Source organism: Pinus tabuliformis, chromosome 6 (genome assembly GCF_031772625.1).
Source record: "Pinus tabuliformis cultivar Carrire ecotype Pingquan chromosome 6, CPIR1, whole genome shotgun sequence".
Taxonomy (NCBI): Eukaryota; Viridiplantae; Streptophyta; class Pinopsida; order Pinales; family Pinaceae; genus Pinus; species Pinus tabuliformis.
In genome coordinates, this window is record NC_142292.1 from 806,772,538 (window position 1) to 806,788,283 (window position 15,746).

The window sequence follows — 15,746 nt, forward strand, 5'->3', positions numbered from 1 at the left end:
AGTTAAGAGACCTCCACATGATTAGAACCTCGCAACTGGGGAATGAGAATTGTCTTTTTAAGGCATGGACATGACATTGGGGCAAAGGTTGGTGACACCCACTTTGGTCTAGTGGGACCTTTGTAGAATTAGAACATATAAGACACATAGTAACTTCAACATGTTGAGCCAACAACGCCCCTTAAAAAGGGTTTGCTATCGTAGTTAAGAGACCTCCACATGATTAGAACCCCGCAATTGGGGAATGAGAATTGTCTTTTTGAGGCATGGACATGACATTGGGGCCAAGGTTGGTGACACCCACTTTGGTCCAGTGGGACCTTTGTAGAATTAGAACATATAAGACACATAGTAACTTCAACATGTTGAGCCAACAATGCCCCTTAAAGAGGGGTTTGCCAAACCACATTTAAGGCTGTCACTTGTTGGGGACTAAGATTGGCCCTTCTCTATTGTATGCATGCACCTACTTGGGTTTGCCACAACTTGCTTTCAGTAAGAGACATCTATGGAATTAGAATATAAAACAAATTAAGTGATTTGAATGAGATGGCTTACACTCTTAATCCAAAATTAATATCATTAGTGCATAATTGGGTATCAAGATTGTAGAAGATCTTTGGTACGAGTTGTAAAAAGCTTTAGTTTTAATAAGAGAACTAAGATATTTTGAGAATGCGAATTATATGCTCAATGCAAATAAGTGGAGTTGTGTTATTATAGTTTTAAAGGTATATCAATTGCATTATAATAATTAGCTTTTTGGTTGCTTTTTTGTCTACTCTATTTATTTGTGTGAAAGGAAGAAGAGCAGTTTAAAAACATCTTCAAATTGCTTTCACATGAAGAACTTCGTAAAATATGGAAAAAAATTATTGCTATAAAAGTGTTTACAAAAATGTCCCACCTTATGAGTTGTCTAAAAAGGCATAAATGCATACAAATGGCTCAATATCTTTACAAATTTGTTGTGGTTTGTCCATGCAAACCACAAGATGAATGTGTCAAGTTATTGTGCCACTTGGCCATACAAACCATAAGATGAGTCAAGAAAGGTTGTCATTATGCAACTACAATGGATAGTGCCAAACATTAAAGAGATTAAGTGGTCTCTATTAGGATTGTGCTTGCATTAGGGGAAGGATTATCCTTGTAATTTTGAGAGTACCCACACTATTTGTTTGCAAAACTCCATGTTAGGTAAATCATCTACTCAATCATCAATTTTAGTTTGCTTTTAAAAATTACCAATTAGAGTCCAAAATTTGTCTTTTAATGGTCATGTAAGAGACTTATACAACATTGTGTCATTGTTTTGTCATCTCCCTCATGTCACAACCAACATTGTGCCTAGGCCTACCTCGACTATAATGTTGTGCTGATGCCTCTCTCGACTATGTTTATATTGAGTGGCGAGGCTTGAGAAGATAGTGTGTCACTCTTTGCACATGGTGTATCCCAAATAATCTAGATGTTGGTGTAAGTGTGGTATCTAGATCTATGTTTTACACTTGCACTATAATTAATGGCGATCAAATAGAAGTGTTGTGAGTGCATGCAAAAATCTTGTCTAGTAGGGCTTTAATAAAATACAATATCATTCGTTTCAATCAAATCACATACAAAATTTCAATTAAAATATAAGACATAGTAAATTGTCTCCTAACAAAGAATTTAAGGCTTACAATTCAACTCTATAAATGACACACGAGTTAGGATTAGACCTCCCAGGGGAAGCAACAAGGAGATCAATTTTGATTACACAAAGGGTTTTTCCACATGTCAAAATAATTAGTTGCATATTTTGACTCAAGGTTCCAAAGTTTATCCAACTAATAATTTAAGAAATGCTTGTGACAACCATTAGGTGGATATTTTGACTTGTTCTAAAGTTGATCCGAGTAATCATCTGAAATGCTTATGACAACCATTGATATCTTTTGATTTACTTTTTTTGAGGACCTTGTATTGAGTCTGGTTCCAATCCTTCAAATATTTGATGATGGTTTCAACACAAACTATGAGAAGGACTCGAGGATGAGGTCCTTGATAAGATCCAAAAGTAGCATTGTCTATATTAGACATTTTGAAGTGCTACTTTAAACCAAGTCAATGAAAAGGTTGAGAGCAAATGAACAAATAAACATATGTTTCTTGTTATTTGATTATATGATATATCAAATTAATTAATTTAATTTTATGAATGTAATTCATCAAATTCGTCACTATCATTATTTTGAATGGTGCTACTTTTATTTTGTAAACAATTTTCCTCAAAAAGATTACATTTTTTATTATTAATAATTGTTTTTCATTTTATTTATCATACAAAGATTTCATATAGCTATCAAATATATTATATTTAATTATAATAAACAATTTTCCTCAAAAAAAATTACATTTTTATTATTATTAATAACTGTTTTTCATTTTATTTATCATACAAAGATTTCATATAGCTATCAAATATATTATATTTAATTATAATAATTGTGTTAATAAATGTGTAGTGATTGAATTTGGTTTGATATGGCTTGTTCACTAAAATATAATGTGAAAAAATCCACAAATGTAACGCTATATATGTATATGTATATGTATATGTATATGTATATATATATATATATATATATATATATATATATATATATATATATATTAAATATTATATAGATAATTTTAGGATTTTTTTAGTTATTCATGAGAAATATCTTTATATTTTCTATGAAGAAAATATATGTTTAGATCCACGTTGGGTTGGGCAGACTCAATAACTAGGGGCTCATAGTCATTACAACAAAGCTTATCATGCCATCTATGAGTATTGAACTTAGGTGGGGAGGATAACAATTGAACTTAGGTGGGGAAGATAACAATTATTCTTCCCGTATTCGAGATAAGTCCCATTGACTATTAAATTTGGAATTGTTACTTGAATTTTACGAGTAAATTCTAAAAATATATAATTTTTATTAATAATTAAATTTTTTCCATTATACAAATATTTTATAAGACATTTATAATAATTTTATGACAACACATTTTATGAGATATTTATCATCCATACATAAATTTTGGAAAATTTTATTATAATATAAAAGTTATCACTGAGGCCAATAGGAAGAAGTACAATAAAAGATACTAAACAAAATATTCTTCTTCCCATTAGACTAGGAAAAGCCCATTTTAATCAAACATGTGTTTATGGAATGTCTTGATGATACTCATGTCTATCAATTATTAATCATACTTTCTATATGTGCTAAGATTGGCTTGTGCGTTGTCTTGTTTGTTGTTGGCACATAGGACATGGAATCATTGCAGTGTTTCAATACTTCCTTCGAGTTATCTAATTTGAAAGGTAACCCGAGCCAAATCATTGTCCTTTGGATTTCTACCATGAATCATATGCTTAATGATAATTGTGAAATCCCTAAATACTAGTAACTTTCATAGGCCACAATGGTGACAATGTGTCAATGGCATAGCTTGGACTAGGGCATATGCCTTTTCTTGGTTGTTTGTCATTTCACAAAGGCACCATGCAAAACTATGCTCTAGGATTCCTTTGGGTAAGAAATACGATTCCTAGCACTTGTCACCCCTCTTTTAGAGGAGAACATGGGGTGAGATTTGATTAAATTGTGTATATGAGTCACGAGATATTAATACAATCTCTTTGAGTGCAAATCACAAATTTGACCTTTATCATAATTTTATCACAATAAATATATAATAATGTTTCTGTAAGTTCGACATTGGTTAGGCTACATTATGGTCATGTCCAAGAATAACACTTGAAAGGTAGGGAATTGAAGAACATCTAAGAGTGGCTTAATGACACACCAGACCACTGTCTATCCAAAACCCCTTGGACCAATAAATATATAATATTAAAAATTTAAAAAAAATAATATAAAATATATTAAAAATGTAAAATAAAAAATAATTATATAAATTTAACTTAATTTTATATACTTAAATAATTTTTCTTAAAATTAATTTTTTAAGGAGAAAATTATAAATTCAATAAAATTAAACATCTAGGAAGAAAATTTAACCATTTTTTAAATTGATGTAATTTTTTTTTGTAAGTTTGGGAGGGCTATATCTTCATCATGTCTAATATATCACCTCGATCGGGGTTGGGGGAGCTGAACCTGTGGATTCACATCAAGGAGTGCCTTAAAGACCCCATGGACTAATTGATGTAATTTAATGAAGTTAATTTAATCAATTAATTTTTTTCCTTAATATTTTAATATTTTATTAATTTTATTTTTAATAATAATATTTCTATAAAAAAGATTTTTAATTTTTCCTTTTAAATAAAAAATATAAATTAAAAAAGAAAGAGTTGTAATAATTTTTATGATAAATGATTTTTATTTTTCCTTTAGAAAAAAACACAAATTTATTATCAAATAAAATAAGATTACATTTTGTTGATACATGTCAAACATGTACTTTGATGATAGGGATATCTTAATAGATCTTTCCCATAGTGTGACAAGATACCAATCATACAAAAATGTTAAAAATGAATATCTGTTGAAAAAGTGTTGTCACCAACGTAGATCCATCTTAACTCCGGATCTCTGAGCATCAAGATGGATCAAATCTTATCACCAACGTAGATCCATCTTAACTTCGGATCTACCATCTACCAAGCATCAAGATGGATCAAATCTCTTTTCACTCAAAAATAGGTTTGTATGTCACGAGATTTGATCCCTCTTAGCGCTCGGTAGATCGGAAGTTATGATGGATCTAGGCTGGTTTAATTTTCCCTTTAAATAGGTTGTATTCCACCTGAATACCATGGGTCAATACTACATGCCATTTTAATTATTATTTTATTTTGATAGGGTTATTTTTAGTTTGTTATTATTTTTTTTTAAATTTTATTTTGACAAATTAAAATGTTTACATTATATTACATCACTTTACAACATCTCTACCATACTAGGTTTTTTTTGAGATGCAAAGTATCTAGGCTAGTTTAACCCCCGCCTTTAAAAGGTTATATTCCACATGAATACCATGGGTTATCATAAACCTGGAGCTCAAAAACCACTCGTAACTTGACCAAGTTAAATTTACCTTACTGCCAAACAAAATTAATAAAAAACAAAATAATATGGAATTTTTGTTTAACGTAGTTTTATTTTTATATTTATTTTATTTTGATTGTGTTAATGTTTACATGACGTGACATTACATTACATTATGTTACAACATTTCTACCATACTAGGCTAGAGCCCGACTCTCGATGCAATAAGAGAACTTGTATATGTGCCAATAAGTGATAAATTAGAATAAAATATGTGAAACCGTCTGCTATAGATGAGCTGATAATGAAACACTGAATAAAGAAGAAAAATAGATTAGTTTGAATTTACTTCCTCGATGAAAGGTCGATGGTAGAATTCATAGGAAAGGGACATTTTGTGTTTCTGTAATCATCCATGTCCCACGAGTCATCAGAGTGCCTCTTTATAGAGGGTGTCTGCAATGGTGTTGTGCTCCTTGTAAACATGTGAGGCGGAGAAAAAAGTAAGAGAAAAATTAAAATGAATTATTTCATCCACTAGCGGCAGAATCTTTTGATTGTGACACATGTATGAATTGTTTATCCAAATGATGGTTAGTTAGGAGTCCCCATAAACCTAAAGAGATAGGACATATTTTTCAATAGCGAAAAGCAGTAGAAGTTTGAGGGCCATTAATTCAACAAAATTGTTGGTTCCCTCTCCTAAACCCATTTTGATGTGAAAATAATGATTTTCATCTATGTGTTGTACCACACCCCTAATACAAACTTTCTGATCTCCCTGAGCAAAACCATTGAAGAAAGCCCAAGGTTTGGTTCTATCAATCTAGGGGTTGAGGACAATTATAATGTGCTTCACAGCCTTGAGTTTGGAAAAAAGATTGAGGATGGCAAGAGTTTGAGTTGTTGTGACTTATGGGGGAATCAAACATCATTGAAAATGATCTTGTCTCTGCAAGCTAGATGCCCCAGCAGGCGAGAAGAGGAAGAGCAATGAAATATTTGACTTCTCTATTGTTGTACCATAATTTCCAGGTCTCCCCAAGGTTCTCCCCTGTCCATGGACATGCTCGGTTGAGGTTGGATGAGAGAAAACACAATAAGGCCTACGTGTATAAGCATTCAATCAGTAGGTGCGAGACAAATTATTTAGAGTTTTTTCAGACGCTGCACCAACCAAGCCCTTCCTTTTTTTGTCTCTTGCGTAGAAAATCCCAGGTTGGTATCTTGTTTTCTAATGCACACCACATAAATAATTTGGTTTTGGTTGGGAATTTTAGCTTTCAGAGATGCCACCACTAGTCCTTTTGTAATTCCCTAATCCATTCAGCTATGAAGAAAGAGTAGCCTTCTTTAGGAGTATAGTTCCAAAAGGGGGAGTGCATCCATACCAATTCATCAGGTTCATAAGTCAAGCAGATGTGGGCATCCCTTAAAGCACGAATATAGGAAAACCAATGTTCTCTGGAACCATGAAGAAAGTTTAATTGTCATCTAGTGAGACACTCTTGTTCTCTAAGTAGGTTCTGAAGAGGGGTTGCAACATGATTTCGTGTAAAATCCCTTTTTCATGAAGAAGAGCGAGGAGGTCCTCAGGGAAATGGCGGGCATTGTTTCTTTAAATCCATGGGTCTACTCCCAATCGAAGTTGGGAGTTGTCCCCTACCTTCCAGACTAGGCCATTTTCAATAAGGGTGAAGAATGTGATGGCAACCCGCCATATGATGGATACATTATGTCCATTCTTGTTGTGGCTTCTAATCTAATCTTCAGTAGATAGGGGGAAGATATATTTCCTGTAACCCATGGAGGTCCAAAAACTTTGGGTGGAGATTAGGCACCAAACTCCTTTCACAACCGGAGCTTGAGAGAAGAAATGGAGCTAGTTTAGATGTTAATTTTCCAATGTTCTATGTTGTAACAATCACTTATATCAATTCTTCTTCCAATAGAAATAAAGTATCCAATGTATTTTCAATCTTCCAATAATAGTAAGTAATTGTAGATAAAATAGTAAACCAAATGCACAATAAAAGACAACCAAGGACAATAGAGACACAGAGATTTGGTCAAAGACCAGGGAAAAACCCCACAAGGGGGAAAACCCTTTCCAAATTCTTCTTCTATTAGATTGTCATCAAAATTTCATCATAGAGATACATAGTCCAAGTACATCAACTATAAGTCAAAGGTCAAATCTTTGACCAACCAAATTAACCAACCAATATCCAATCAAATATAAGCAAGAAAGTAAATTTGGTCAAGCTTCATTTATTTAATTTTATGTCAAAGTCAACAATAGTCAATGCTTACATAACCAGTAAACAATAAAAAATTTGGTCAAGGAAACAAAGAATTCATTCTCTTTCCCTTAGTAAAACTTGGTCAAAACAGTCACAAATATGTCTCAAATTAGTCAATGTCAAAGTCAATGTTGCGGTCAAAGCTGCCTCAGGCCTGCAATGAAATGTGGCCAAAGTGCACAAAAATTATTGGCCTTCTCTCTCCTAATTTCGGCCTCCAAGAACATAACCCAAGTCAAAACAAGTCAAACCCTCCAAAGTCAATGATGGTCAAAGATGCCAACATAGAAAAAGTCAACGTGGTCAAATTAGATTGCCTCTCTGTCCTTCGCACGTGTGAGCTCAGACCTACAATTTTCCGACTAGATCGAACCATCCAAGGAAGAAATGATGTGCGATGTGATGCCTCCAAGTGATGTTACATTAGTGTATTTATATATGGTTGAGGTGGCCGAATTTCCTCTTCCTAGTTGACTTGTACTTTTTGTGTTGTCATGGTTCCACATTAAAATTTAATTTTCCATGTGAAAATTAAATTCTTCCGAGGGCTAGTAGGGTCTCTTTAGGGTGAGAAGGGATTCCCCAAGGAGGGAATTTATCCCTAAGTTGCCTATATTTCAACACTCCCTCTCAGATAAGGAGGAATTTCCAACTACAACATAAGTCTCATCTCGAACGTCTTGTCATCATCATTGATGTATCATATCATATCTCATCTCTACTCATCTGCTAAGCACTCTTGATCTAAATAGGAAGGATCTTCATAGGGGATATCAATTTACCATGAGCGTAAAGATTTGAAAACTCTATATCAATGATAATAGGGGAGATCAATTTTGCATAAATGACAAAGATCTACTGACCCCATGTCCAACCAGTTGATAAAAATACTCCATCCAGATGGTAGGGGATATCAATTTACCACAAGGGTAAAGATATGTCGACCCTATGTCACCCAACTTGATATTAAATACCAATTGGTCGAACACCATGCATCCTGGACTTAGGGATATCAATTTGCTAGACGCGTCTACCATAGGTAAAGAGCTGCAGACCTAAGTGCCTCCTCACTCATTGGCTAGATGAGTGGAAGTCCCAACAATCCCAACTTGTAGGTAGGATGCATATTGAGATATACTCTGACAAGTATCAAATGTGATAGGGGAGATCAACTTATTAAGAATACAAGGATCTTCCAACCCTATAGTGTAGAGTTCCCTCAACCCCAGGAGCTCTTCGGCTCTATTCCCTCAGTGGGATCTCAAACAGGGGGGAAGAGAATAACTCAATGTTCATGATCAACCGTGACTTAGGAGGGTCACATCCACTAGTCCACACTGCTCTCTAAAAACCAAGAACTTTCGTTTTAGCAAAAGCTTGGTGAGAATGTTTGCTATCTTCTCATTAGTCGAAATGTGATGGAGTCTTACGACTCCTCTCTACACCATATCCCAGATATATGAATATCTGATCTCAATATGCCTAGAATTTTCATGGAACACGATTATCTGAGAGTCGGATCCCACTCTTTTTGTTGCAATATATCATTGTTGTATCCAATACCCGCTCAAACAACTCTCCAAAGAACTTCCTCAACCATATAGCCTCACAAATAGCCATGTTAGTAGCAATGTACTCAACCTCGGTCGTACTAAGGGGAACATACCTCTACTTCCCGCTCATCCAAGATATCATGGTGGTCCTAGGCTAAAACAACACCATGGCCCAATCAACATTAGTGTATCCATGTAATCTCACGTCTCCTACAATATATCTTAGTCCAAGATTGATAGTCTCGTGCAGGTATCTAAGCACATGCTTAGCAACAACCATTGTACATGTAGAGGCCCAGGCAGTATGTCCGGTCAAGTGTTCACTAATAACATAAGTTTCCCAATCAACTGTTGATACTCAAAGGGATTTTCCAGATCGGGTCTTGTGGCTTCTCCACATAAATTCTTGAAATTCATCTCCTTCGGTGCGGCCATGGAATTGCATTCTACCATGCCAAATCTTTCCAACAAATTGAAAACATAATTCCCTTGAGAAAGGAAACTATCACCAAGTCTCTGCCACACCTCTAAGCCTAGGAAGTAGTGCATCAAACCAAGGTCTTTCATGTTGAATTCAGAGGCTAACTTGTTAGGATATTCCGACACATAAGAAATAGTTAAGTATAACTTGGTCTAGTGTAGAGTTAGGTAAAGTGTGTTTCTTTACTATGTACATTTGTAACTTACAATCCGAAGGTCATGATATGTTCTAGACATGAAGTGATCCGATGGTTCATTCTTTTCTCAGTATTACCAACACTTGATCCATGGCTTAACATCCGATTGGTCCATGATCTTGTTGGGTTGTGTTATATTCTTTCCACAACTAGCCCACGTAGTTAACCAGGGGGTTAGAGGGGGGGTGGAGCCCCCCCTTTGTTGTACTGATTACGTAGCGAGGGGAGTTATAGGGGGTTTGAGAGGTACCAGTAACCCCACTCTTTGGGGTCCGAGGCAGCGCCCCAGAAAATTTTGGACCCTATGTTAGGTTGGGCGGACCTACCTATGGTTTTGTACATGTTTTTCACACATGGTTTTGGACACGATGGTTTTCGGTCCATGGTGTTGGATGCTTCGACATGTATAAATATGTATTGTAACATTGAAAGGAAAATAATCAAAAATCAAGCTGGTAGTCCCGATTTTGGGATCCAGGGGAAATCTATGTGTATATGTGTTATGCTCTTGCATTGTTTATTTTTTGTATTTTAGAATTCTTATGCAAGTAATTTCTGTACGGGGTTAAAACCTACATTTGATATCAGAGTTGTTTTGGCTTCAAGGGGATGCCTTTTTTGCTGAGGGGTTTCACTCGGCCTGTGGTAGACCCTGTTTAGTGGGAGATCTGCGAGATCATTTCTGGTAGTGAAAAAAGATGGCGAGCAGTGGAAAGATAGAGATCAAGAAATTTAATGGTTAGAGTTTTGAGTTGTGGAAACTCAAGATGGAGGATCTGTTGGTGGATAAAGATGAATGGATCGTGGTAGATCCAGGGACTAAACCAACGGGAGTGTCCGATGAAGAATGGAAGAAGTTGGATTGGAAGGCAAAGAGCATAATACCATTGTGTGTCTCAGATTCAGTATTGCTGAATGTATCAGGGGAAGCTACGACGAAGGCTTTGTGGGACAAGTTAGGGACTTTGTACCAATCTAAGTCTCTGGTGAATAAATTGTTCCTACGGAAAAATCTGTATAACCTGAGGATGAAAGATGAAGACTCGGTGCCAGAGCATCTGAACGAATTTAATACTGTGGTAAGTCAGTTAGCATTTGTTGATATTAAAATTTCAGATGAAGATAAGTGCATCAATTTGTTGTGTTCTCTACTATATTCGTGGGATAGTCTGGTTATTGCAATAGGTAGCAATGCAACTGCCTTACAGTTTGATGAAATAGTCTCATCCTTGCTGACAGAGGAGATGAGACGGAAAAATATGGAGAGCTAGAATGGTGATGCCTTGTATGTATGAGGACGGTCCCAGAACATAAACAAAAATAAGTCATCGAGTGGGAGATATAAATCTCTAGGAAAACCTGTAAAGGTGGTGTGCTAGAAATGCGGAAAGGAAGGGCACTACAAAAGGGACTATAAATCTAAATCTCCTGATAAAGGAAATAGATCTGATGATGCTCCTTCTGAAGAGGCGAAAACCACCTCAGATGAAGGTGGGATGTGTACTTGGCTTCTTCAAGTACACATGTAGATCATGAGGCATGTTTGATTGACTTAGGTGCATCATTTCACTTCACTCCCCATAGAGAGTGGTTCTGCGAGTATGAGAGATATGATGGTGGTGATGTCTTCTTGGGGGATGACAGGAAGGCTAGAATCGTTGGTCGTGGAAAAGTAAAGTTAAAGTTGCAAGGTGGAAGGGTTAGAACACTTTCGGGTGTTCTGCATATTCATGCATTAGCCCGAAATCTGATTTCTGTAAGCAAGCTAGATGATACAGGTGTAAAAATAGTGTTTGAGAAGGATACCTGCAAGATGGTTCGGGGAGCACTGGTATTGATGTGGGGAGTTTGGATTGGAACTCTGTACAAGCTGCAAGGTAGCACTGTTGTTGATTGGTGCAACAGTTCTGTGGTTCCTGAAAGTGGAGCAGAAAATCTAGTGGTCTCTGGAGGAAGACCAAGTTGTCACATCAAAGGCTTCGACATATTGGAGAGAAGGGCCTTCGAATACTTCATGGTAAAGGTATGGTAGAATGTATGCGTAATAGCTCTTTGGATTTTGATTTTTGTGAAAATTGTGTATATGGGAAGCAGAATCGGGTGAGTTTCCCCTCTAGTGGTAAGAGGGCGAAACAAATATTAGAGCTTGTGCACAATGATGTGTTTGGACCTGTGAAGGTTCCATCACTAGATAAGTCTATGTACTATGTATCATTTATAGATGACTTCTCAAGGAATACATGGATATATTTCCTTAAGAAGAAATCTGAAGTCTTTGACAGGTTTAAAGAATTTAAGGCTCTGGTGGAAAACCAGACAGAGAAGAAGATAAAGGTGCTAAGGACAGATAACGGTGGAGAGTTTTTCAGTAAGGAATTTGAAGAATTCCGTAAGAAGTCTGGTATAGCACGGAAGAAGACTACTCCATATACACCTCAACAAAATGGAGTTGCAGAAAGAATGAATAAGACGTTGATGGAAAGGGAAAGAAGCATGTTCAGTGGTGCCGGGTTAGGACATGAATTATGGGCAGAGGTGGTGGAGACAACATGTTACCTGGTCAATAGACCACCTTCATCAGTGTTGGAGGATAAGACTCCAAAAGAGGTATGGACTGGTAAGAAACCATCTCTCACATCTGAGGGTATTTGGATGTGATGCATATGTACATGTTCCAAAGGAGAAATGAACCAAGTTGGATAGTAAATATGAAAAGTGCATCTTTATTGGGTATAAGGATGGTTTAAAGGGTTATAAGCTTTGGAACCTAGTAACAAGGAAGGTTGTGTACAATCGAGATGTGATGTTCAAAGAGGTGAAAGATGTTATTAAACATAAAGTCCAACCAAAGGAACCTAAGAAGATAAAGTTTGAGCTAAAGGAGAAAAAATCAGACTCTACAACAGAGGAGGAATCAGAAGATGAAGAGCCACAAAATCCGGGTGTGACAAGATCAGTTCAAGAAAGAAGGCAGCCATAAAGGTATAGTCTATCTGCTTTCTATTCAAATTTTTCTTTATCTATTACTCATGATGATCCCAGAACTGTGAAGGAAGTAGTAGATTCAGAGGATGGAAAACTCTGGAAAGAGGCCATGGTTGATGAAATGGCATCTTTGCACAAAAATGAGGCATGGGATCTGGTGGAGTTGCCGGTTGGAAGGAAACCCATTGGCAGCAAATGGGTGTTCAAGAAGAAGACAAATGCAGAAGGAAAGGTGGAGAAATACAAAGCTTAGTTGGTAGCAAAAGGTTATTCCCAGGTGCCGGGAATTGATTTTGGTGATATCTTTTCCCCTGTTGCCAAGGTAACTTCTATTAGATTACTTTTATTTGTTGTTGCTGCTTTTGATTTTGAGGTAGAACAGATGGATGTGAAGACAACGTTTCTTCACAGGGATCTGGAAGAGGAGATCTACATGAAGCAACCTGATGGCTTTGCGGTGAAGGGTAAGAAAGAACTAATATGCAAGTTAAAGAAGTCTCTGTATGGGTTAAAACAGTCACTAAGGATGTGGTATCAAAAATTTGATACATTTATACGGGGACTTGGCTTCACCAGAAGCAAAGTAGATCACTGTGTGTATTTTAAATTAATTGGTGAATGTGTTATTTATCTGGTTTTATATGTGGATGATATGTTGCTGGTTGGAAATGACAAAGAAACTATCCAGGATTTGAAGACCCATTTGTCCTCCAAATTCGACATGAAATATCTTGGTGCTGCAAACTATATTTTGTGCATGGAAATTAAAAGAGATCAGACAAAGAGGAAGCTCTAGTTAAATCATAGGAAGTATGTCGAGACAATATTGCAGAGGTTTAATATGCAAGATAGTAAATCGGTGAAGGTTCCTATTCCTGTAGGTGTAAAGTTATCTTCTCAACAATGTCCCAAGACACAAGAAGAGGAAGAGGACATGTCCCGTGTTCCATATGCAAGTGCAGTCGGTAGCCTGATGTATGCGATGGTATGTACTAGACCTTACATTGCACATGCGGTGGGAGTATTGAGCAGGTTTATGTCAAAACCAGGGAAGGATCATTGAAAAACAGTGAAGCGGGTTTTCAGGTATTTGCGTGGCACTAGTGATTATGGTTTGTGCTACCAAGGAAGGCCAATATTGGACAGAATGTTGGATATTCATGGATTTGTTGATGCAGTCTGGGCTAGAGATCTAGATCAGAGAAGATCTACAAGTGGGTATGTGTTTAACTTATTTGGAGGTGCAGTGAGTTGGATGAGTAAGAAACAATCTATAGTGAAACTATCAACTACAGAGGAAGAATACATGGCAGCCACTCATGCAAGCAAGGAAGCAGTTTGGTTGCAGAGATTGTGTTCAAGTATGGGGTTAGTACAGGGAGCTATAAGGATAGATTGTGACAGCCAAAGTGCAATTTTCTTGGCAAAGAACCCTACATATCATTCAAAGACAAATCACATTGATGTTTAGTATCTCTTTGTGAGGGATATGATAGAAGACAAAAGGGTGTTGCTGATAAAGGTGGACACTGTGAAGAATATTGCATATGCATTGACAAAATCTGTGAGCTCTGAGAAGTTCTCTTGGTGTAGAGAAATAATGGGCGTTGCAGGGCTGGATAAATGACTAAGCTCTCTTGTGGCCCTCTGTGGAAAGAAAACAATAAGTGGGACAATGTTTGGTTGTGTTATATTCTTTCCATGACTAGCCCATGTAGTTAACCGGGGGGTTAGAGGGGTACAGGTAACCCCACTCTATAGGGTCTGGGGCAGCGCCCTGGAAAATTTTGGACCCTATGTTAGGTTGGGCGGACCTACCTATGGTTTTGTGCATGTTTTTCGCACATGGTTTTGGACGCGATGGTTTTCGGTCCATGGTTTTGGACGTGATGTTTTTTCGGTCCATGGTATTGGATGCTTCAGCATGTATAAATATGTATTGTAACATTGAAAGGAAAATAATGAAAAATCAAGTTGGTAGTCCCGATTTTGGGATCAAGGGGAAAATCTCTGTGTATATGTGTTTTATGTGTTATGCTCTCGCATTGTTTATTTTTTGTGTTTTAGAATTCATATGCAGGTAATTTCTGTACAGGGTTAAAACCTACAGATCTCTATTTAAAGAGCATGGAGGGTCATTTGTAAGGTGACCATTCATGAGAGAAGCTTATATAATTTTTCTTTCTTTTATTAATAAATTGCCTAAAGTGGCCGCGTTAGCTTAGGCCGTGGACTGTTTCCCTCTTTGAGGGTTTTAACCACGTCAAGAATACTGGTGTATTGATCTGTGGTCTGTTTGTGAGCGGTGTCCTTTGGTGCTCTATCTGAGTAACTTACCCTGTAAATTCCTACATGGTATCAGAGCTATTTGAGGGCCGCATCCATTGGTGATCCAAATCTGAAGTCAGTATAATTGCATTTGACTGTCATGTCCTAGATCTACTGTTTTTGACTACTTTCGGGTCAAGAGGATTGCTCTATTGTGTTAGGAGCATATGTTCCAGTGAGGAACCCCTTTCGTTTCACACAAAAAGGTTTTCGGTAGCCCTAGATACGTCATTTTTAAGATCTGGAGGTACACAGTCTTTATTTGCAGTTTTAGTTATTCATCTCTCTGTTTATTTTGGTTTATTTAGCTCTCTATTTTTTTATTACCGGATCTATACCTTTTATTTCTACGTATGCTCTTTGCTCTGCGATTTTGTGTGATCTAGGCAAATCAGAAACAAAAGGAAGGATTTTTCTCATGCGTATGCTCTTTTCCGCTGCGCCTTAGTGTGATCTTGGAAAATCAAAAACACTGAGGAAAATATTTAGGTTCTGGCGAAAGCTAACTTCAAGCCATAAGGTTTGTTTTCTTTTTTGTATCTCCGTGTTGGGTTGTGTGGTTCTTTTGTTTTGTAGGAAAAAAGAAAATTTTCAAGTAAGCACGCACATCTAATCTTTAGTGACTAAAAAAAAAAGAAAGAAAAGAAAAAAGACCCCTTTCCCTTTTCCAAAAATTACTAACCTTTTAAACTAGCTCACTTGATCCAAAATTACTTTATGAAAATAAAACTCTTGAGTTCAAGTCTTTCTTTTTGTTGAGTTACTTTTTCAAAAAGCACATGTACCTTATGTTTTAAAGTTACTTTATGTAAAAGTGTTATCACCCGTTATAAAAAGTGAGTCACT